We start from the raw sequence: 25,412 nt of genomic DNA, 5'->3' as shown, positions 1-25,412 counted from the left end.
AAAAACAAGGTAGTATCAGTGAGTCCTCAGTCAGTTTCAGATATCTTCGCCAATTCAGTTACTGAAAAGTTTGCTTATGATGTATGGATTCTGGCAATATCCCAAGATTCCTACTGTTACATGATGGTATAGATCCATTTCAGCTTTATTATGCATATATATTTCCTATTTAAATATTGGATTCATCCTGATAGATTTTTCATTTCCTGTCATAATAATATGGATCTCTTTCCATAGTAATAAATACACTATATCTATATAAAAATTATTCTCTTTAAAAAAAAAAAGTGAACCAGTGATGTTAACTATGGATTTTGGGTGATTATGATGTGTCAGTGTAGATTCATCACTTGTAACAAATTTACTGTTGCAGGATCGTGGAACGCAAAGGCCAAGATAGCATTTTTGAGACATTGTATGGTACAACTTAGTAAGTTTATTTAAGTAGCGCAAGGACAGGACCTTGTATGAAGCTGGTTATATGCTTAGTGCTCAAGGCGGAGGGGACGTGCGGTAAGTATTAGATCATGAATGTTTTCTTCGAAATTCCACTCCTTAAACTACTTTCCCAAGATGTGCTGGTGCTTATCATTCAGCCCGATATATTAACTATTGGTGAGATGTACAGGCAGTCATGAGACCCTTTCAGAATGTAGCAACCAGCACACGTTTGATCTTTATCAAGACTGTGCAGGCTATAGATCAGCCTACTGGGCTAAAGGTGAACATTTTTCTCCTTCTATCCCTCATCATTTCCCCCCTTGACCAATTTTTGGTCTTTAAATCTCTAAAATTGTTGAAGGGTGAAGGGCTCATCTTCTGTAACTTCTCCAAGCTGACAGGGGTCATAGAGATGTCCCTATCTATGGACTGAAATTGGTCACTATCTGTCCCTATAAATAACTATTACAGAAGCCATTGCTACAGAGTTCAGTTTCTAGTAGTAAGACTCATCTGTCGGCTGGGCAAGGGAGTCAGGAACTGCTCGCATGTATCTGGACAATAGGAGGGAACAAAATGAAAGACAGTATATTAGTATTAATGTTTTAATGAAAATAAGAGCAATGAGAAGATCCTTTAGCATGGACCATGGTCCACTTCCTGACCAGGAATGTAACCAGTCATTAAGTGGCAATGTAGGGCCTTTAAGAGCACCAATTTAATTATTCATATCAGTAAGTAATCCTGTTATATTTTTCTTATAATCTGGAATATAGACACAACATTCCACTGTAATAATGGCACATGATCCTCCTTGTGCCTCTGCTAAGACATCTAATGCCATTCTATTTTATAACATTTGAGTTACCTTGGTGCTTAATAATGTAATGCTGTCTTGAGAGGCATTTAAGGCCTTAATTGTGTTTTTATCAAGGGCCTCCGTGTGTCTTATGACATCTTCTAAATCTACTGATGGAAGAAAAATAGACATCAGATGCTCATACCAATGGAACATGGCTCTTGTCCCTCATCGTTTTAGATATGGAAGATTAGCTGGACTGGGGGTAGTCCTAGTGCTATTGCCGTGCATCCAGGCATAACCTATGGTGCATCTTTCAGTCCAGCCTGGTGGAAGCCATGGCCACAAATCTGGCCCACATAACATTGTGTTCCGGTCGGTGCTAGCCATCTGATGCCTGGTCGCCTTGTCCAGTGGGGCAAACCAATCCTTTGCCTGTGAAATAACAGGATGGCCACAGGGCGCTTTGGAGGAGCCACTCCATTTGGCGAGTACTATTGGGCTATGAATCAAGAGTATGGTTTTTTGGGGCACCTGGGTGGCTCAGTCCGTGAAGTGTCTGCCTTCGGCTCAGGTCATGATCCCAGGGTCCTGGGATGGAGCCCCGCATCGGGCTCCCTGCTCTGCAGGAAGCCTGCTTCTCCCTCTGCCCCTCCCTCTGCTCCTGCTTTCTCTCTCTCTTTCTCAAATAAATAAAATCTTTTTTTTTTTAAGATTTTATTTATTTGACAGAGAGAGACACAGCGAGAGAGGGAACACAAGCAGGGGGAGTGGGAGAGGGAGAAGCAGGCTTCCTGTGGAGCAGGGAGCCCAATGCGGGGCTCGATCCCAGGACCCTGGGATCATGACCTGAGCCGAAGGCAGACGCTTAACGACTGAGCCACCCAGGCGCCCCAATAAATAAAATCTTTAAAAAAAAAAAAAAAGAGTATGGTTTTTCTGTTCCCAGCATACAAGGGCCTTTTGCCTTAGTTGTCCTATCATATGAGTAAACCATGTATATCCATCACATATTTGTGTAATCCTTCCTGGGTGTATCAATTGGAAGGACTTGGTAGTGGGGAAATTTGTTGTCATGAGCCTATCTGTGAGTTTGTATATTCTGTTAAAATGTTGATAATTTGAGGATAAGAGAGAGGTGCCTATAGACTAGAGAGTCCCATGTAACATTTATCATAGGCCAACAAGAAACATTCTTTTTAGTAATAGAAATATCCCTATATGTGTTGGTATGGGGGTAAGTTCGTGTTGGGTGTGGTTAAAGGCAGCCACTGATGCTTTGCCAAAGGCTCTACTTACAATTTTACATTAACAGAGGTGGCTCCCAGGACAAATATGGCTAAGGGATAAAACCATTAAGAAGCATTCTTTGCCTGACATCCAGCCTAACAAAATCCTAATTAGGAGGAATTGTTGGCAAGTGGGAGACGACTTGTCCTGAGAGGTAAGAGCATCCCCAAGTACATTCTCCAATCCAATTATAAGGACGGTGGGGGCCATCCATTATCTCCACAAGTTCATAGTTAACCCCATGGAGAGGGGTATGCTCTGACTTTTAAGGAACAATTTTGTTATCCCAGCCACATAGAATTGATCAAGGTGACAGCTGAGTTACATAATTGTTGGGGAGTCTATCCCAGTGTCCAACTGTTTAAATAATCATATGCCCATGGGGTCCTTTTTATTATCCCCGTAGAGTAATAAGCAGAAAGATTGTCTATATATGAGCTATTATGGCAATCTGTCTGAAGTTTACCTCAAGTTGTCTAGCTTAGGCAAACAACAAACATTTAAAGACAATTAAAACTAGAATCTAACAACCATAAGGATGCATTATTGAAGCATAATTTTTCTCTCTAAATTCACCCTTATTTCCAGAAACAGCCAAATCAAGACTAATTCATTTATAAAACAAGTCCAGTTTTAACAAACTTGGCCTAATTATTTATATAAGCTCAGTAAAAATAGCGATTGATCATATACATCCTTTAAAATCTGTTTTGCTAGGACTTTTTATAAGGAATTTTTAGATTGACCTTTTAATAGCCTCTTAAGGCCAGAGCAAAGCCAAATATTTGCCTGCAATACCTATAGGTTTGGGTGTATTCCTTGTCTTGAGGTCCCCAAAATATCCTGAGGGTTCTTGCACCTGCCAGGAAGTAACATTCTTTACTCGCCTGGTAAGGGTGCTGGGAACTCTGTAAGCAACGTATCAGGCTAACATTCTCAAGGAGTTTTAATGGCTCCATAAAGTCAATCTTAATTCCTTAGAGCTGTCTGTCATATCTCAGTCTATGTATGTCTCTCTCAAATATGACATTCCAGTCAAAGCTTTGGTATTATAGACAATGCTTCCAATAGTGTCCTATTACAAGAACAGATGCTCATTGAACTTATGCAAATAATTATAATTGCCATGGAAGAAAGAATATTCATTGAGAGTTTTTTTTTTTTTAAGATTTTATTTATTTATTTGATAGAGAGAGACACAGTAAAGGGAGGGAACACAAGCAGAGGGAGTGGGAGAGGAAGAAGCAGGCTTCCCGCCGAGCAGGGAGCCCGATGTAGGGCTCGATCCCAGGACCCTGGGACCATGACCTGAGTCGAAGGCAGACGCTTAATGACTGAGCCACCCAGGCACCCCTCATTGAGAGTTTCTGACTTCTAAAAGGCTCAGGTAGGAAGAAAAGTTAAATGCTTCAATTTGTTCACAACAGAATATGTTATCATCTTCCTCAATTCATTCAGTCCTATTTTATTAGTTTTTGCTCAGTTTGAATGCAGCTTTTCCATTAGTTCTGGAAATTCTTACCCAGCTCACTTTTATGATTTTAAAGATATCAAAAACCTGTATTTGTCAAAAGTCCTTTTTATGAGTCTCCTTGAAGATGAAACACATTGTGCAAGAGCATCAGAACAATAACTATAAATGACAAAAAAAACACAAGACTCAGAAAATGGACATGGTTAGGGGCACCTGGGTGGCTCAGGCGGTTAAGCGTCTGCCTTCAGCTCAGGTCATGATCCCAGGGTCCTGGGATCTAGTCCCGCATCGGGCTCCCTGCTCAGCGGGGAGCCTGCTTCTCCCTCTCCCTCTGCCTGCCTATCTGCCTACTTGTGATCTCTCTCTCTCTCTCTGTCAAATAAATAAAATCTTTAAAAAAAAAAAAGAAATGGACATGGTTAAAGATCTGATATGGGGTTCATTATTATGTAGCTGACAAGGAAGTCAGTTATTTCTGTGACACACAACATTTCAATCATTCAAGTAATGACCTTATATCAGCATGTATTAAAACTTCAGGAATTTCATGTATTGTCTAGAATAGTTATAGCATTTACCCATGCAAGACAACCTAAGGCTTATCATTATTGGTTTGACATTGTTTTCCAAGTAACTTAACATACCAAATAAACAAGCCTATTTAGTCAAAAAGACTTCATTTACAATTCTGATCTCAAGGAAGTTTGTTAAAAACCTCAGAAAGTGGGGCACCTGGGTAACTCAGTCGGTTAAGTGCCAACTCTTGATCTCAACTCAGGTCTTGATCTCAGGGTGGTGAGTTCAAGTCCCATGTTGGGCCTCATGCTGGGTGTGGAGCCTTCTTTAAAAAAAAAAAAAAAAAAGAAACAAAACAAAACCTCAGAAAAAAAAATTTTTTTTAATTTATTTAAGTAATCTCTACACCCATTACGGGGCTCGAACTCATGACCCTGAGATCCAGTCACACTCTTCTGACTGAGCCATCCCCAGGTGCCCCAAAAACCTCAGAAAGTTTTAAAGTACATGCCTAAATAGGATTACAGGTCATTGAGGTGCCTGGGTGGCTCTGTCATTAAGCGTCTGCCTTCGGCTCAGGTCATGATCCCAGGTGGGGAGCCTGCTTCTCCCTCTTCCTCTGCCCCTCCCACTGCCTACTTGTGCTCTCTCTCTCACTCTCTTTCGCTCTATCAAATAAATAAATAAAATATTTTTTAAAAATTTTTTTAAAAAGGGATTACAGGTCATTATAAATTTAATATTTATATTTAACTAAGGGATTCTACAGAAGATTAGATAATTGTTAGCAAAACTTAGCTCCTTTAACATTGAGAAGTTTTAACTTTCTTAAGTAATCAAAGACCTGATAAAGACAAAACATAGAAGCTTTGGTTTTCTGGGCAGATAAAGAAAACAGAGAGGAAAAAAACACTTTGTTTACATTTTCTTATCAAGAGCAGACCAACAATCTAAGAAAATTTTGTCATTTTAACAGAGAGAGAAAAGCAGACTTTCAATCTTATACCAGTGCCCTTTTATTTTTTTAAAAGATTTTATTTACTTATTTGACAGAGAGAAACAGTGAGAGAGGGAACACAAGCAGGGGGAGCAGGAGAGGGAGAAGCAGGCTCCCCACTGAGCAGGGAGCCTAATGTGGGGCTCAATGCAGGGCTCGATCCCAGGACTCCGGGATCAGGACCTGAGCTGAAGGCAGATGTTTAAGGACTGAGCCACCTGGGCGCCCCATACCAGTCCTTAGTCCTAACCACATATAAAATTCTATTCCAAAAATTTCCCCTCACAAGTCTTCTACAAATTTCTTTTTCATTCGGATTTTGTCCTAAGACTTTTCTCTCCAAATAACCAGTCTCATTTTAGGACCAAATTACTTTCTTTCTCTCTCAACGAAACGTATTCCCATTCCTTTTATCTTTCTTATTAAAAACATTTTTTCTCACATACAGAGTTGCTTCCCTAATTTCCATCAGTCTTCATTATATTTAGCAGAATTTTAACTCTTAGAAACCTTAGTCTCCAGTGAAAATTAAGTAGTAGCCAATTGTGAACTATTACACCAGAATTCTTTAGACCTGAAATTTATAAATATATTTCATAATTTCGAAAGACATATGTTTTTCCATACTATAATCTTTCAATAAAGCAGAAAGCATGATTACCAACAGACCCAAGTATCCTCAGTTTCTCTGCAATAAGAAGCCAAAAGCAGGCGAACCTATATTCAGTAACCAATGTTTAATATTCTATCTTATTTGGAAAAGACTTACTTATCCAATGAGTTTAACCCAGTTTGTCACCTAACTTAGCAGAACTTTAAAGGTTTAGGTTACCAAAGAGTTTGAAAGCTATTTTAACAGTTACCCATGAGAACTTTGAGACAGACAAAATTAACCATCATATTAAGCCATCTTTTGCTGACAAATTGCAACAGAGATTAACATGAGAAATTTGACCTTTAGTAAGCCTTGGTAGAATAAAAATTTTAATGCTCTAACGACATGTCTTTTTTTTTTAAGTAGGCTCCCTGCTCATCATGGAACCCAATTAGGGGGCCTGAACTCACGACCCTGAAATCAAGACGTGAACTGACACTAAAAGCCAGATGCTTAATCAACTGAGCCACCCAGGTGCCCCCAGACACGTCTATCTTAATTAAACTAAAAATTTTAAATTAGTTTAAATACCAAATATGTTGCACCCGGGTCCACTTAAAAGTTAATCAATTTGTTCCCCACTGTCAATTTTTAGCGGGGGCACCTGCGGGGAAATGAAGTGGGCAGTTGAAGTCCGGGGAGGGGTGCCCTTCACTCCCGGGGAGCGAGGGTATGAGGAACAGGAGCCCATGGCCCCGGGGCACTGAGGACGCACAGGGGCCGATGGCGCAGGCCACGCCCTACATGGTGCAGAAACTGGAGGAGATGAAGATGGAGGCAGAAAAGGCAAGGCCAGGAAGGCTGGAGGTCAGCCTACTGGGCTAAAGGTGAACATTTTTCTGCTTCTGTTCACCATCAATAACACTCTGGTGGAGGAGGTTGGTAATGGGGGAGGCTACGCATGGGGGGGTACAGCGCAGGAAATACAGGAGAAATCTCTGTACCTTCCCCTCAATGTTGCTGTGGACCTAAACTCTAAAAAAAAAAAGGCTTTATCAATTTTTTAAAATTTTTAGTGTCATTGCTTCTAGAATTAGTTAATATGAACTGAATAATGCTTTATTACGTTTTCCACCTCTGTCTTCCCCCCTACCTCCTTCCCTGAAAACAGTTCTGTCGCAAGACAGTAGAAGTAGCTCTCACGAGACTTAACTGGCTTCTGTTTTCCAAAAAGCCTCAGCCCACTGAGGAAAATAACATCTCAGGGAAGAGGCTGAATGTTTGGCAGAAGCAGAAAGAGAGACGTCTGGTGACCGCTTCAGACTGGAGGTGACTCAGCTCCGCGTGGAAGAAGCGATCACACCTCACAGGAAGGGCTGCATCTGTTTCTACAGGGAGACTGGCTTCGAGGCCCATGGGCTCCCAACTCTGCCATGGCTTTCTGTGACCCAGCATGACCAGGAAGTGGCAGAGAGCTTCCAGAGCCCACACAAAGAGCGGCAGCCTCAGCAGTGACCCTCAGCTTGCCCTACTTGGGTGTGTGGGCTGGGATTCAGGCCCTCTGCAGAAGATAATGTTGGCCTGGAAAGTTGGACAGAAGAAAACACTCGGATGTGGAAGTACATACTTATAATCCATAAGCTTAAAAATCGGAGGTGCTAAGGAGCTCAGCTACCCCCCCCCAAAAAAGGAAGGGGAAAGTTCAGCTGCCTTGGGGCTCCGCCTATATACTGGCACCAATCTCCTTTTGATAGAATCTAGGAAAAGGAAAAAAGATGATAAACTTTGTGGTTATCACCAGGTTATATGAAGAGGAGGTGATAAAACTTGAATTTTATGTCAATCTTTGGTGCTCAGGTCAGACTCTCTGCTTAGACATTCTCTGTCTCAAGCACCAGAACAAAGGGCTCAGTCACAGAGAATGCTCCGTAGGCAAGCTAAAACACTTTCTGATTTGGGGTTTTCGTAGCTACAGAATTCAACATCCCCTGTTGTCTTCCATTGCATCGGCCTCAGCGGAATTATAACACAGACAACCTGTGATTTTCCAAAGTTGGAAGGCACCTGTGGTTCGTTTCTAGGACTTCAAAGAAAACACAGCAACAACTGGTACGGTGATTACAGTGGCAGTTGCACGGGGGACAATGAGCTAGGGGGATTTCCTAACATTTCATGGAGGTTCATTTTAGCTGCAAAAAACTACTCTAATGCTGCAGTAGAGTTCACAGACTCAGAGGAAATCTAGAAAAGCCTCATTTTCAGGGGGATAAAAATCTACCTACCATGTTGGCATTGCCTTAATGATTGCCTTAAGGCCGAGTCTGAGCCCAAATTTGATACTACTACCTAAAAATATTTAAACTACACAATTTTATTTTTTTAGAGAGGGAGAGGGAAAGAGAATCTTAAGCAGGCTCCACACCTGACTCGGGGCTTAATCTCACGACCTTGAGATCATGACCTGAGCTGAAATCAAGAGTCAGACACTTAGCCAACTGAGCCACCGAGGCGCCCCTAAACTACTCAATTCTAAACACTGAGACATATATAGAATTTATTTTCACACAACCCTTTTCAGCTGTACCTCTGAATGCAATTTGGAAAATGAAAAGTCTGTCTTCTGTTCAATAGCAGTTTACCTCCTAACTAGTTTCCTTTTCATTTACTATCATTAAGAATCATTTTATTTTGGGGCATCTGGTTCGCTCAGTCAGTTAAGCAGCGCCTGGGTGGCTCAGTCGGTTAAGCGTCTGCCTTCAGCTCAGGTCATGATCTCAGGGTCCTGGGATCGAGTCCCACATCGGCTCCCTGCTCAGCGGGCAGTCTGCTTCTCCCTCTCCCTCTGCTCCTCCCCCCTGCTGGTACGTGCTCTCTCTCAAATAAATATTTTAAAAAACTATCTAAACGTTTTGAATTTCAAGAATTTTTTCCTATAAATCATTCATAGAATTTTGATGTTGATTCGGTCTTGTCTGATTCCCTAATCCATTTCATCAAACCGATTTGATTATTTGCCTGATAAATGCACGCCATGGAAGACACTAAGAACACAGGTCCTGTACCCCAGTTGCTTATCTAAGCGAGCTAATACACAGCTACAGTGGAGTAAATAATATCAGAGAAACTGTAGTCTAGGGTGAGCGTACAGCAAACTGGGACAAGTAGCCCAGGCCTGAAGCTGGGGAGTTCCCAGGATTGCTGGTGACTGGTGACCAGGTAGCTGGAGCTACAAGGAGGTGACCTTCACCTGTTCTGAAGTCCGCAGAGAGGTTTCTATAGTAGACACAAATCAGAGTGGCTGCCTGCCTCACAGTTAACTTCCCATGAGTCATGTCTGTACTATACCACCTTTTCAGTTTATGGCCTCTGTCACCTATACTCAGGTTGGATTTGAGGCAAGACAAGTCTGGGATTGGCTAATGCCTTCCCAACCGTGGCTGGCCTCACAGCCGAAAAATCAGGAAGCATTCATCTTTTAAGTTTTCGAGGCAGAGAATAAAACCTAAAACCCCTCTGTTGTTTAAATCCTCTGCTGAGACACTGCCCTGTTTTCTCTTAAAGGAGAAGAGCTAGGACTTTTCTAGTTACAAAGACGCACCTACTCGGCACAGGGCAGGATACACTTGTCATCCTACATCTTCAGGATGGCAAATACCAAGTACATGTTTGTTAAGGCCTTGAAATAGTTCATGTGGACGGTAACGTACAGTTCCTTTTTGTTCTCTTTCAGGATGCCCTTAGTGTTCATTATAACCAGAATTCACCTCTTCTTAAAGTTTAGGCAGATTTGAAGACAGAAGCAGATGGTGTGATTTGTCTTGTACCCCGCCTCATTGTTGAGATTATCTCGGCAATATATGAGAAAACACCAAACAAGTCTTAGAGATGGCGTTCAGAAAAGGAAGCGATTGCCATCTCACAGATGTCTTAACCTCAATACAATGGCTAACATTTATCGAGAACTTACTATGAACTGGGCACTGAACTATCCTTCATTCTCTCACTTAATCCTCACTACCACCCTATAAAATAGTTACTATTTTTTAAACTTTTAAATGGAGTATAACAAAACAATGTCTCTGTTTTTATCCTTATGTTACAAAGGAAGGAACTAGCAAGTTTAAATAACTCCCTCAAGCTACCCAATGGGGTTCTCTGATTCCCAAGCAGGTGTGTCCACTGCTGGGCCCTGTGCTTTCGTTTTCTTACTCACCTTCTGTATTAGCTTCCTCTGGTTGCCGAAATAAATTGCCATAAACTTGGAAATTTATTCTCTCACAGTTTGGGAAGACAAAGTCCAAAACCAGGGCGATGGCAGGGTTGCGCTCCCTGCGAAGGCTCTGGGAGAATCTGTTCTTGCCCCTCTCAGCTCCTGGTGGTTCCTGCGCTCTCTGGGCTTGTGGCCTTGTCACTCCCGCTCCAGCCTCTACCTTCACATGGCCTTGTCCTCTGTGTGTCTGTCTTCTCTTTTTCTGTCTCATATAGGGACACTTGTCATTAGATTTAGGGCCAACCTGAGTAATTCAGGATGATCTCATCTCAAGATTCTTAATTACATCTGCAAAGACCTTTTATCTGAATTAGGTCACATTTCACAGGTCCCGGGAGCTAAGATGTGCACACATCTTTTGGGTGAGCACCATTTAACCCACCATGCCTTCCTAATAAGATCCCTGAACATTGGGGTGCCTGGATGGCGCAGTCGGTTAAGCGTCCGACTCTTTCGGCTCAGGTAATGATCTTGGGGTCATGGGATTGAGCCCCGTATTGGGCTCCGTGCTGAGTGCAGAGTCTGCTTGGGATTCTCTCTCTCTCCTCCTTCTGCCTTCCCCCATTATCTAGAAAACTAGATAATGAATCCCAGAGATCATCTCTCATTTTCAGCAGAATAAACTGAGGCCCACAAGAGAGGTGTCTTGTTCAAGGGGACACAGCAAGTTCACGGCAGATTCAAGGCCACATTTTACCTTCCTGATGCTGTATCCAAAGACCATTTCACATCATGAGAGGATGATTAATATATATCATTGTATGATTAAAAATGTTTTCATCTGTCAAAGAATCATGATTAAAAACAATGATCAGTGTGTCTCTGTGGCAAATTTCTCTCAGATTTCAGGCCCAGGAAAAAGTTGGGGTTTTTTTTTGGTTTTGGTTTTGGTTTTCACAGCTAGACTAGGATACACATAGCTATGGAAGCTACATAATTATATCTCCTTCTGTCTGGCTGCTACGGTATTAGGTCCAAATCTTAGATTCTGACCGATTTCCTCCTCCCCAGGCCAAATAAATTACTTTTCCCCAGATGGCTTTTGTGTTGGAAATTTGAGTTACTGCTTCAAGATACAAGATACCGAAACCGAAGCGAAGCGGGAGGCAGACCACTCCGGGGGCCCTTAGGGAATACGGGGGCTTTGAGAACTGGTTGGGGGTGTTTCTCGCCTCCGGAGTGTGTGCAGGGCTGGGAGTGGATTTGTGACGGCTCCCTTGTAAAGGTTTGGTAGGGTGCCGCCCATCCTGCCTCTCTCGCCCAGCATCTGCCCCTCACCGCAAGGCTGGTGAGAAGAGCTCAGCTTTGCCTGCCCTGTCCCGGAGTGATGGAGCGGCCTGGCACTAACCACGTCCCTTGGAAATCTGAGGGCACTGGCAGCAGGAGGAGAACCGGCCCGCACTCTCAGGGTTCAGGGCTGCTGCAGAAGCACCAGCGTCCCCAAGGATCAGAGAAGCCCAAGGTCCTGGCCCCCATGCCAACCAGAGGTGCAGACGGGCCTCAGTGGGAGATGCTGGAAGTATCCTAGCCTCCTAGAAGCTGCAGGAAGAGTAAACCAGGAGCCCAAGGGGAGCACCTCCCCTGGCCCAAGCAAACCGCAGGTGAGAAGTCCCCAAGGACAGACGCCAAGGAACCCACGAAAGAACTCCAAAGTCTCCAAAGAGGTGCAGAAGAGCCTCCATGGGGAAAAAAAAAAAGTCAGCTTCAAACATCTCTCAGGCCCAGAGAATTCAAACTGGGCTTCCAGAACTTTCCCTCCCCTCCACCTTCTGCCCTAATGCAGGACAGATTAGAGACAGTAGGTAGCTGGGGTGGTGGTGGGGGGGGGGATGGAGAGGAGGTAATTTAGGAAGAAGCCAGCCCTGTGCTTGCCCCAGGAACCAGCAGCCCTCCTGGAGAAGGCCTTATCTGAGGGAGAGGGAGTAGCTTGGAGTTTCCAGGGAAGTTGAAGCTTAGACAATGGGACTAATTTCTGAAATGACACTGTGTTTTGTGATTTAAAGGGGCCTCAGGACTTTGTGTACCAAACCGCGTGTGTAGCCAACCAAAAAAGTCAGGCCTGTTGGCATTTTCATCCAGGATCATGGGAGGAACTTTCCCCACTGAGTATGTTTTAAAGGGACCTTCCTCAAAGCACAACATTTTAAAGTCACTATGTAGTTGATAGGTTCCTGTCCAAATTATCACTCACATTGCGTTGAAAACAAAAGTCACCCTCTCCACCTCCTGTCCATGAACAATTAGAGATCTATTACTCTTAAACAAAAAGATGTTTGTTACAGCAGGACAATGTTGGCAGAGACGGGTCCCAGCTCGCGATGGCTTCAGCAGATTGCCCTGCTCGCCACACACACGGCCTCGCCTCCGTGGTTTCCCTGGACCTCGCTTCCCACTGCCCTCTCTCAGGAGCAAAACACGGTCTACTCACTTTTGCACGGAGAGCAGCTTAGCCATTTCTTATTATACAAGCTTCTGACTGCCTCTCACAGGGTCCAGTTACTTTTCCTACCACGAGGGATAAAAAGTTCCTTCTCTAAAAGTAATTCTGGCATCAACTGGAGACACCGTGGTTTTCATTCTGTACCCATTGAGGGCCACCAAAGTGAGTCGTGCATTTATAAAAAATAACCCATTGTGTGCATTTATAAAGATAATTTTTCCTGAAAAATTTTCCTTTTCAGGAAAAATTACAGAGCTGGCGAAACCATGAAACTCACATATATGGTGAGGCCAGGCTTGACTACGGTTCAGGGCTTCTGGTTCCTAGCAGTTCTCAGTGAGTTATAAACTTCATATTCTCACACAACTTCTGAATTCCTGTTCATAGAGCTTACTCTATCCAGCTGCAGGATTGATCTGGCAGTTAGTACTGTCAGATTAATGATCAGGTTACCAACAACGATTAGCTAACATGTCCAACAGAACAAGGATCTGGATCTCATAAAACTGGGAAGCTTTCTGTCATTTAAAACTATTCACCTGAAGAATGTTCTGCTAAATAAGTCAGAGATGATTGACAGGATTATTTTTATAGCTCGAATGATCTTAGCTTATGGAGAATTAGGTATTATTTGCAGTTGACAAGGTAGTTACCACAGGGGGAAAAAAAATGCCTCCTGGAACTGCTCTTAGCTCTGGTTGTAATATCCCAGAATATTTCAAATGTCCTCAGTGATTATTAGAACACTTCAAAATATTTTCTCAGCAAAATCTTTTTTACTTCAGTTTTTTAAATATGCATGGAAAAGTTGTAACCATACGGCAAGTAGTCGGCTTTAACTTTTTAACAATCCATACTGGGTACACTCAGATCAGTGCCATGCCTCTAAGTGCCAGCCCCTCGGGAGACTGGAATGATTATACAAATGTTGCTCAAAGCATCGATGGAACTCTTCTTCAGAAATTGTCTTTCAAGCTAGTCTATGAACCAGACCAAAACCCAAAAGCAAACAAAATTAATATAGGCTCATTATTTCATTCATCAATCTTACATTTGTTTCTAAAAAGAATTGATCCGGGGGAAACTAGCCCTACCAGACATTACAGCATACTAAAAAGCCTCTATATGAGAAGAAGGAGTTACTGATGCAAAAATAGACAGATAGACCAGTGGGATAAACCAGAGCAGGGCTCAGCAAACTATGGCTGCTTTTGCATAGAAAATGCTATGGCATTGGGGCACCTGGGGGGCTCAGTCGTTAAGCGTCTGCCTTCTGCCTTCGGCTCGGGTCGTGATCCCGGCGTCCTGGGATCAAGCTCTGAGTCAGGCTCCCTCTGCCTCCCCCGACCCTGGGTGCTCTCTTTTTCTCTCTCTCAAATAAATAAAATCTTTAAAAAAGAAAAGAAAAGAAAAGAAACTGTTATGGCAAAGTCTGTGGTTATTTTTGCCCTAAAACAGCAGAGGCTTTAGGGCCTACAAGCCTAAATATTTACTATATGGCACTTTAAGAAAAAGTTTGCTGACTCCTGGACTAGAGGGTCCTGAAATAGATTCAAATGCATATAAAATTTAGTATATAATAAAGTTGGCGTCTCAAATTACAGAGGCAGAGATGGGTTTTTAATAAATGCTGCTGGGACAATTAGCCACTGGGAAAGAGATAAAACTAGATCCATACCTCTCATCATACATAAGAATAAATTCCAAATGGATTAAAATTCTAAAATAAAATAAAAATTAAACCATCCATATACTACACAAAACTGTGATTTTTTACATTTACATTGTAAATACTCCAGGTAGGGAAAACTTTCTAAGTATGATTCAAAATCTAGAGGCAATGAAAGAAAATACTGTAAATTTCACTACATAAAAATGAAAAAATTTGCATGGCAAAACCGCCATAAACAAAAACAAAAGACAACTGAAAAACTGGGAGAAATATTTGCAACATATGTCACAGACAAAGGGCCAATATATAATCCTAATATATAAATAACTCTTAAAATTTGACGGACAAGTTACCATAAATCTCATAGAAAATTGGGAAAAAGATACGAATAGATAATTCACAAAAAAATATAAAAATGGCACTCACACATATAATAAGATATTCAGAGTCAATTGTGTACTTAGAAAAATGCAAATTATATATGACACTTCTCACATATATATTGGTAAAATATCATTGAAAATTAGGAATTATCACAGCACATTCTGTGGTAAGGCTCTGGTGAGTCTCATACATTACTGATGAGAATGCAGATCCTTTTGGAGCAGAACATAGCAAAATCTAACAAAACTACATAAGCACGTATCTTTTGATCCCGTGATCCTAGGAATTTACTCCAAGACAGACCTCCAACAATATGAAATACATACGTACGAGGTTATATGTTGCCGCACATTTACAGTTGTTTATGTTTGCAAAATACTAGAAACAACCTAAACGCCTATTCCCAGGAGAGTGGTTGAATAAACTATGGAACATCCATCTAATGGAGTACTATTCGGCTGTAGAAAAGATGAGGAAGGTCTTTATGAACTGACACCCAGTGCTCCCCAGGATAGAACATCAGGTGAAAAACGTGACGTTCAGAAGAGTACAGCACACTTCTTTTCATGTAAGAAAGAAGAGGATCTAAGAATATACATGTATCTTCTCATTTGTGCAAAAAGGAACCCAGAAGTGTAATCCAGAAACTAATAATGGATGGGTTGTCTACAGGGCATGGGCGGGGAAGGGGTGCAGAGAATGGGGGAAGGGAAATGCAATTAGAGTGCCGTTTCTCTGAGTATGCCTTTTGTGAAGCTTTGACGTTTGGAGAAGCAGGTGCCTCTACCCTTCATCCTGCGGCCGACGCCCGGCTACCAAGCTTCCTGCACCAACTGCTTGCCTGCCTGGGCCCGCGGGGACTGCCCATTTCTAGCCTCGCTCTGCTTACCTGTCTGCCACAGCACCCGTATGCGACTCTAAATAAATTAGGGATTATTTTGGTTGCAAGTAACTGAAAAGCAGCTCCAAAGTAAGGAGTAACAAGAGTTAGACGAGTAAGGGTTTCCTTTTCCCACATCGCAAGAAACGCGGAGGTAAGCGGTCAGCTGCGCGGCTTCAGCAGCTCCGCGGCCTCGGGCCCAGCACCTCTGCAGTTCGCTCAGCCTCTCGGTCGTGGGGGCAGGAAGGTGGCTCAGCTTCAGACGCCGTGTCTGCCTGTTGTTTAGAAAAGGAGGAAGGGACGGTGCCAGCCATGGCTGCCTCTTTTACCAGGAAGGAAGAGCTTTTCCAGAAACTCCTCAGCATTCTTGTATACGGTCTTCTTAGCCAGAATTATGTCAAGGGAGCTGGGATGGGCCCTCATAGCCCTGCCAATGTCGATTTTTAAAAAATACACGTACAGGGGCTCCTGGGTGGCTTAGTCGGTTAAGCCACTGACTCTTGGTCTTGGCTCCAGTCATGATCTCAGGGTCCGGGGACGGAGCCCCGAGTTGCGCACCGCGCCCAGCAGGGGTCTCTGCTTAAGATTCTCCCTCTCCTTCCCCCACTGCCCTTCCCCACCCCCCGAAATAAATAAATCTTCAAAAAAAAAAAATACATGTACATAAAATATATCTTACAAGCGCAACGGAAATAACAGTGATTCTTGAAAGAAGGCCATTTATTCTATGAATGAGACAATACCTTACTTCTGATAAAGGAACTAAATAATGAAACCAATTTTGTTACTTACAAGAAAACTTTGAAAATTTCAGTTTGAAGGAGTTGGAAATACAAAGAGCAAATTCGACTCCAGGCCCTATTTGAACTGGATTTATATATGCTAACTGTCTCATGTTAGAACCATGGTAATAGTTTTGGATGTTACTGAAATTTTCTCACCTCTGTTAGCAGCCAGCCCTGGCTCGAGCCCCGATGGGGTGAAGTCCCCTGACGTGCGGCGGCGGCCGCTGCCATCGAGAAGGGCCCTGTGTCTCCACACAGATGCATTCCTCACAGGTCTCTGTCGGAAGCTTGTTAAAATAAACTCGTTACAAAACAGGTTGGTTCAATTCAATTTCAAATACACACTTGCAGGGTGCTCATCTATATCTGCTGAGTATCAACACAGTAAACTATTCTAATTTCATCTTGATGTGATAAAGCTGTTTTGCCCTTTTTCCCTTTTCAAGTGGGAAAAATCTCTAGGATCATGAGACGGCTGAAGACCCAAGTATGAAAAAGAATCTGCTTTCTGAAAATATTTTCTGATTACAAAAAATAATGAAACTTCCTATTTTTTTTAAAAAAATCATTGGTAAAGAATGAAGTAGGAAATGTAATAATCCTACCCTTCAGAGTAACCATTGTTAATGGAATGATACGTATAGAAATCTCCTCACTTGTGAACATTCACAAATAAGGAGGAAAATTCACTCAGGGTAGAAACCTCATTGTCTCTCACAGTCACCAGAGGATACAGTTAGTGGAGACTTGCACACTAATGTCACCTTGGACTTAATGAACACACGGCCTTATTAAAAGTCTTTTCAGGGGCGCCTGGGTGGCTCAGTCAGTTAAGCGACTGCCTTCGGCTCAGGTCATGATCCCAGGGTCCTGGGATCGAGCCCCACGTCGGGCTCCCTGCTCGGCGGGGAGCCTGCTTCTCCTTCTCCCTCTGTCTGCCTCTCTGCCTGCTTGTGCTCTCTATCTCTCTGTCAAATAAATAAATAAAATCTTTAAAAAAAAAAAGTCTTTTGAATCCTTTCCTGTTCATAAGTTGAGCAGCTTCTGTGTTTTCCAGGTGTCTATGTATTTGCTAACATTGGATGGATTGTGAACATTATTAGCCTTTATCACGTCAAGAATGTATAATGTTTTCTTCTTCCAGAAGCTTTCTTTCTCCTCAGCAAGTACTTCTTCCTAGAATAATGCAGTATAGAGGTCAGCTGGGGTACAAAACCCCACTCCCCCGTCCCTTGAATTTTATTTGCTTATTTATTTCCCCCTTGGATTTCAAAGTGCAATTCCTTTAAACTGCCTCCCACCCTCAATTTCCAATACCTGGGAAAATTCTCAGGGGTTCCTCAAGATTTCTGAAAATTCCATGGATTTAGCTTTAAGTCCCCTTGGCCCCATGGGTAATGTCTCTATTTCACCTCCCATGTCATCCCAGAAGGTGGAGCTCAACCCCATTTCCAGTTTCCACAAGAAATCTCTTCGTGCAAAACACGTTGTTTGAAAGTCTTTACCAGAGTTTGGAGGACTGCATAACACAGTTCCTAGCATTCCACCACCTCCTTTGCCTCCCTCTGCTCTCTTCTTCTCCTGAATCCCCCTTCCCCTAGCCCCAGATTCTTCTCCCTCAGTTATTCAGGAAGTCTCCTCTTTCTTGGAAGCCAATGGTTCCCAAAATTTGGAAAAGTCAAATTCTTCCCTCCAAGCAGAGTTCATTGCTTTTCAAGCCACTAGTGGCCAGTCCTGATGCTGCACCCTTCTGCCCACTGCCCACTGTTCTGTGGGCCCAGCCAGACAGTAGTTCTCAGTGCTGCATGGAAGTGAGGCCCCGTCTCCAACCCCAGACTCTCACAGGGTCCTTCATCATCCAGTCCTACAGCTTCTACCTGCACTTCTCAGGGTCACCAGCATCAGCACCACCCAGGAATGTGCTAGAAATGCAAGCTCTCAGTCCCTACCCCAGATCTACCAAATCAGAAACTGGGATCAGGGGCTGACAGTCTGTTTTAACAAGCCCTCCAGGGGTTCTGATGCATGCTGAAGTTGAAGAATTTCTGCATTCACATCCAGGGTTTAAACTCCACTCCACGTCTGGCTTATAAAGTTATTTTGTGAATGAAGGAGCACCCCCCCACACAAGAGGCATTTTCACACCAGCTACTGAGAGACTAAGTATATCCTTCTCTCACTATATTCCATATCCATTATAATACATCTGCTTCTTGCTTTTCTCACTCTTGCCCTCTGGTCAGACACCTTTCCTGTCTTGTTATGGAACACGGAGATGGAGCCTGAGACCTGGCCATCCCTTTGACCACAGCCTGATTCACCGAGTCACCAAGCCACTCCAGAGTTACCTGGGTCCAGCCTGTGGGTGTCTGATAGGCAGGGGATTCACAATAGGACACTTAGATCCGCACATGTAAGAGCGTGTGAGGATAAAGTGTGCATCGAATTAACTAGCAAACACCAAACTCTAAGATGAGAAGTTGAAAGACTAATATAAATTAGGAGCACTCCCACTAGCTAACAGGTAATTAATGTAAAGGCTTTGAGTTATTTTGGAGGAGCAGAGGAGATTCAGGAAGGGAAGAGTGGCCCAGCCCCTACCCTACTCTGCCCCGGGAGCTTAAGGGTGAGGCGGGGGTGGGGTGCGGATATCCTATTCTCCAGAGACTGATGCTCTTCCCAGAGAATGGAAAGAGGCCTGAACTTCTCTGGGCCAAGGCCCTCTTAGAAGCCCAGTGGTTCTTTATGAGAGCTGAATTTGCTCTCCCATTCCCACTTTCTGGTCTGCCTCTTCCTTCCCTCAAGTTCTGAGTGTCTTTGGTCGCTGCCATCTCTCACCATTTCTCCTCCCTTCTGCATGTTTAACCCCTTATTCCTCTGGTCTTTCTTTCCCTGACCTAATTTTCTACTATTCCACTCCTTCTTGAACTTTCCATTCCACCGTGACTTCTGGAATTTGTTTCCAGGAAAACAAACTACATACTCCTCCTTTCCACTAACAGTTCCTTCCACTTCTGGAACTGGCTATTCCCAGAAGAGCCATGTCTCCTGCCGCTTTCTCTGAGAACACTGGGCTTTCTCCCACACCCAGGGACAAGGACCCAATCTCAGCCGCTGTGGACGTAAAATGAAAGCACATTTTGTGCTTGCTCCTTCATTCCCCACCACCAGCAAACCCTCAGCTCCCAAAGTCTCCCCAGGGATGTGCTGTGGCCTCAGAGGGTCACTCACATACACTCTTGCCCTTCTGTCCGAGCTCTTAAATAGAGTTCACTCCTTTTCAAGCCATTAGAGGCTGGTCCTGATGTTACCCTACCCCCCCCACTCTTCCCCCCCCAACACACACACTGCCCGCTGCTCTTTGCGCCCAGCCAGGGGTCCTCTGGGCTGCATGGAAGTGAGGCCCTGTCCCCAACCCTGTGCCCCGTAGACCCCAGAGTCTCAAGTTCCCTCATCGTCCAGTCCTACAGCTTCTACCTGAACCTCTCAGGGTCTCCATTTTCTTCCTCTTTCTCCATCTCTTCCATACACCCAGACCACAGTGTCTTTTTCCTCTTTTTTTGTTTTGTTTTTTTCTCCAGCTTCATTGTGTTATAACTGACAAATAACATTGTGTAAATTTAAGGCGTATTAAAGTGATGATTTGATACATGTATATATTGCAAAATGATTACAAGTAGCTTGGTTAACCATATTCATCACCTTACATAGTACTTATTTTCCCTTTTTCCTCTTTCAGACGAAAAAAAGTGAACACCATCCATGCATCTTGAGAATACAAATGAATTCCAGAGGGTGGGGGTTATTTACAGCCCCACACAGCAAGCTTTGGCAGCATTTTACACCCTTAAGCATCTCTATCTTCTAGAAGGCTCTCGGTTTTGCTTTCAGGATACCACATGCTTTGCTCTAACTCCTTCTCCCTGGCCATGTCTTCTCTTTTGGGAATCCTTTCCTATGCCCATGTCTACATGTTGATGTTCCTTTCTTGGGCCCCGCTTTCCTTTCACTGCACACATTTCTCTCCGCTAACCACACCCACTGTCACAGCTTCAGTTACCATGGGTGGGCCGAGGATTTCCTAATCTACAGCTTTAGCCTAGACTTCCTTCTCTGCCCCAGAGCCACATACTTTCCTGCTCATTGGACATCTAACTCTTCTTGGGTGTCTTCCAGGTCCCTTATCATCATCATGTCCTAACTCACAGTCCTACCCCACACCCTAGCTCTTTGCCTACATTCCCCATCTCTGCAAATGGCACCACCACCCTTCTGGTTGCCCAACACCTTGAGTCCTACTCCCCACTTTACAACTAGTGAAATACAAAGTCAAGAGTCAAATCCTGACCTCATGGTTCAGGTCAATATGATTCCCTCTTGGATATCCTATGGAATGGGGCTCCGCACCTAGAGTTTTGCTCTCCTCTGAGGCCATGCTTTCCAGTCTGTTTCTTATCATTTCCAATCTGTTTCTTATCATTTGCACAGCACAGTGGGATAACCATTTGAGGCTTCTGGAAGAAGCCACCAGGTTTTGCCTGTTGCCCCAGAGGCTAAGAGGTTCATTATCTGGGCTCTCTTCAAAGCCATTCATGCCACCCTGGGAGCCTCTGGACTAATTTCTTTACCCTGCTGTAGTCAGAGTGGGCTTTCTAATGCACAGACCTTACCAGGTCACTGTCCTGCTCGGACTCCTGTCGCTTCCCACCAGCCTGCATGGCTCTGCAAGATCTGACCTTGCCTCCTTCTCTAGCCTCCTCCCTCCTTCTTGTTTTCTCCTCACATCCCCTTCCTCACATTCCAGTCACACCAAAATGACTTGCAGTTGTTACCCAGAGAGGCCTGTGAGCTCTTGCCCCTGGACTTCCTTGCCCCGCCCACAGCGTCGCTACTGTCCAACACAGAAATTCACAGAGGGCGGAACCCTGCCCAGAACTGTGTCGGGCACATAGTGAGAACCTAAACATTTCTTGAAGAGTGAGTGAAAGAATGCGTCAGCTTTTGTGTTAAAGCACCAAACCAGGGGGAGAAACTTGGGTCCCTGCTGTGCCTCCAGCCTACTAACCCCCTCCAGATACTACTATCTGGGCCTCAGTCTTCTCGCCCATCAAGTGAGAGGACTGCTCTCTGAACTCCTTTCCAGCTTCAAAGGCCTGTGCTCCCCACCGCTCTTTGGATCCCAGCAGTTCTACAAAACGTTGGAACTCCTGACCTTTGCAAATAACGGGAGGTTTAAATTGGTAACAATTGCTACAAATTTCCTCACCAGCAGAAATTGGAAAGTAACTAAATGTAAACCAGTATATATATATATATTTTTTTTAAGATTTTATTTATTTGCGAGAGAGAGAATGAGAGACAGAGAGCGTGAGAGGGAGGAGGGTCAGAGGGAGAAGCAGACTCCCTGCTGAGCAGGGAGCCCGATGTGGGACTCGATCTCGGGACTCCAGGATCATGACCTGAGCCGAAGGCAGTCGCTTAACCAACTGAGCCACCCAGGTGCCCCTAAACCAGTATATTTTTAATAATACTTTTTTTTTTTTCAAGCAGGCTCCACACCCAGCGCAGAGCCCAGCATGGGGCTTGAACTCTCGACCCTGAGATCGAGACCCAAGCTGAGATCAAGAGTGGGATGCTCAACCAACTGAGCCATCCAGGTGCCCCAATTTTTAATAATACTTTTTTTTTAATTCCACATTTGGGGAAGATAGCAGGCATGGCTCCCCGCTACCTCCCACACCCCACTCCTAGTGGAGGTAAGGTCGTGACTGGAGGAGGAAGGGTTTCACAGTCCCTGTGCCTCCTCTCTTTCTGCCTTCCTTCCCTTCTCCTCCCTCCTCCACCCAGTTCATTTGGTTGGAGGGAAGAACAGATACACTGTTTCAAGGCTGACTATGAAATAAGGTCCAAGCGGAGGAGGTGAAGAGGTAAGTAACACAAGTCTGTGCAAGCTCTTCAGTAAGTCCTTTCAAGATTATACTGATCTTCCCAAACCATAGTCACCAAACAAAAAGCTTTAGTCATCAGGAGGAAAATGGGTTACATTCATGTTATACTTTATATTGGGCAGTGACTCTGAATGAAAATGAAGCTAATAAATGACCCAACTCAAGAAGAAAGAAAAGGTCAATCTTCCAAGGGAAGAGAAACTAAGAAACTCTGCCACTTTTAAGGACCTTTCCTCCTGAAATTCTCTTAGTGTGTTTAAGACTGAAATCAAGTCTCAAACCAAAGTGATTGCTCCCATAAGAGTTTCTGCTAGGTAGAAATGTTACAGTTGAAAGACCTGGCTAATAAGTGCTAATCAAAATGATATTAGCCATCAAATGCTAGACCACTGAGTTATTGTATCTATTGTGGGCAGTCTGAAGCCTATGCTATAGTATTCTTGTTCATTTATATACTTGTTCTTATGTTTGAGAGAAGCTGTTGCTACACTAACCACATACATATACATAAACATAACTAACCCCTCTGGAATATAATCTAAACCTACATCCTAAGGATACTTTTTATTTCTATAGTTCTTTTATACCTTTTTGAAAGAAGATTTATTTATTTACTTATTTTTAGAGATCGAGAGAGTGTGCATGGGGCAGAGGGGAGGGACAGAGGGAAAGGGAGAGAATCTCAAGCAGACTCCCTACTGAGTGTGGAACCCAGCATGAGGTTCGATCTCACAACCGTGAGATCATGACCTGAGCTGGAACCAAGAGTCAGACGCTTAACCAACTGAGCCACCCAGGCGCCCCTAGTTCTTTCACTTTTATAGGTATGTATTATCTCACCTTCACTCACATTTGCTTCTTCAAAATTTTTCTAATACAGGGGTGCCTGGGTGGCTCAGTCGTTAAGCGTCTGCCTTCCACTCAGGTCATGATCCCAGAGTCCTGGGATCGAGTCCCGCATTGGGCTCCCTGCTCAGCAGGGAATCTGCTTCTGCCTCTCCCCCTGCTTGTGCACTTGCTCTCTCTGTCAAGTAAATAAATAAAATCTTTAAAAAATAAAATTTTTCTAATACACCAAATAGAGTAGTAGACAGGACTTGAGATGTGAAGGTGGGGAGTGAGAATGAGGAGTGATAAGGGAGAACATTACAGGAGGAAGGGAAGTACAAGTTAAAATGTGTTCCTGCTTCGGCAGCTTATCATTTTGCAGTATGTCTCCCTGCAGATAAAATTATTTTTCTTCTGGCTTCACAGTGAGAGGTCCCAGGGTTGTTTCAATAAGCCTGCCTCCTGAGAGTGGTTGCTCGCCGGAGGATGGGCCCAAAACTCTGTTTTCCAGGAGGTAGGGTCATCAGTCCCCTGGGTTTCAAGGGCTGGAACTGACCAACCCTAGAGAGAATGGGAACAGTGGTTTTGGTCCTCTAGGAGTGAATGCCAGAACACAGCTTCCAGTGCGGGGAATGTCCCGCATGGGTCCTGAAGAGTTGAGCACTCTGGGCTGGCACCCTGGGAGCTAACCCCAAGTGAGGGCCTTCCTTGGCTAAGCCTCGTGCTGAGGGAAGGAATGTCCTGCTTCAAAGGATCACTTACCTGGGTCCATGGGGCACAACCACCCAGCGGCCAACAGTACCTGTCTATGATAATGGAGGATAATGGAGCCTCAAAAAATGACACTAAATACCAGTGAGACACTGTAGCCATAATGGCCATCTATACTGAGTGGACATGAGCGCTTTCCGAGGTTGAGGTGCCTGACATCCTTTTAAATAGGGCAGGCCCTGGGGTTTTTAGCAGATTGGAAGGGGGAAGACTTGGATGCTTTGCAATGCCTTTAGTTTGTGTGAAAGCCCACCTTCAGGTATTTAGAGAGTTCTTTTAAGGTCTCAGGTACTTCTTGCCTGTCACACTATAAACAACCTAGAAACACTCTGCGATGACCCTTGCTGGAATGAAGGCGACACAGAGAGGCAGGAGTCTGGAGTGACTTTTATCACGTATCACATTTTATCACAGGTAAGTACCATTCTCTGTTTAAGAGGGGAAACAAGACAAGAACTCTGGAGAGAGCCCTGTGGCCACCTAAACCCTGGGGTGGCCAGCTGGGGTCACCCAGAGGCCTTCACCTTCTCACCCTCTGGTGAGCTCTTCTTCATGGATCCGGTGATTTAAGTCCCAACAAAACCACTCACTGTACCAAAGACAGAAACATTGTAAACAGTAACACTTGCCCTGGGTTTCTGCTTGTTCTCTCTGCTTCTACCTTCTTTTGGAGGGGGTAATGGATCAGTTACGATAATTTTGTTTGAAAGCAAAATAATTGTAATAATCATTTTAAAAGAAATTTTTTTAAAAATCTCAACTGACTACTTGGTACTATAGCTCTGAGGTGACTGTCCTCATGGAGTTTATAGCCCCCATGGCAAAATAAGAATAATACATGCGTATTTCCTAGGAAATGGATTAATTCTACTCATTTTTTTATGTTTTGAATACCTACGAAGTGCAGGTGTAAAAAGATGACTAAAGGTATATTAAGATAAATCAGAATATGAGTTTTTTGAACATAGGGAGAAAAATTCTCAACTTCCAAATTGTCATATTTCAGATGTTTTTAAATGTTTGGAAGTCAAAATGTATTTTCCTACAGATGTGGCAAGAACTAGACAAAGGAGGAAAGGAACATCATCAAAAAAAAAAAAAAAAAAAGCGTCTCTAGGCTTTAGCACTAGTTGGGATTAACAACTTCCTGCTATGGAATTTGAGGAAAGAAAGGAAACAATGGAAGGGTGGGAGCAATTCTCAGGGCAGGTCACAAAGCACAGAACAGCTTGATTAACTTTCCAGAGTAATAGTTTTGCTTGGGGGCCAGGTGGGCACCTCCTTCGTCTGTTGTCCTACAAAGGTCTTTTATAACTCAGATT

At 43.7% G+C, this 25,412-nt stretch overlaps 1 long non-coding RNA gene across 1 annotated transcript; it reads right to left on the bottom strand.

Moving 5' to 3' along the window:
• Positions 1-413: 413 nt before the first annotated feature.
• LOC118551466 (uncharacterized) lies at positions 414-19,283 on the bottom strand. Its single transcript, XR_004925069.2, has 2 exons — positions 16,700-19,283; positions 414-995 (listed from the first exon to the last, which is right to left on the bottom strand). It is a non-coding gene; the product is annotated as an uncharacterized LOC118551466 (long non-coding RNA).
• Between the last annotated feature and the right edge of the window lie 6,129 nt (positions 19,284-25,412).

Source organism: Halichoerus grypus, chromosome 1, assembly GCF_964656455.1.
Source record: "Halichoerus grypus chromosome 1, mHalGry1.hap1.1, whole genome shotgun sequence".
Lineage (NCBI taxonomy): Eukaryota > Metazoa > Chordata > Mammalia > Carnivora > Phocidae > Halichoerus > Halichoerus grypus.
This window is presented reverse-complemented; position numbering and strand designations above follow the sequence as displayed.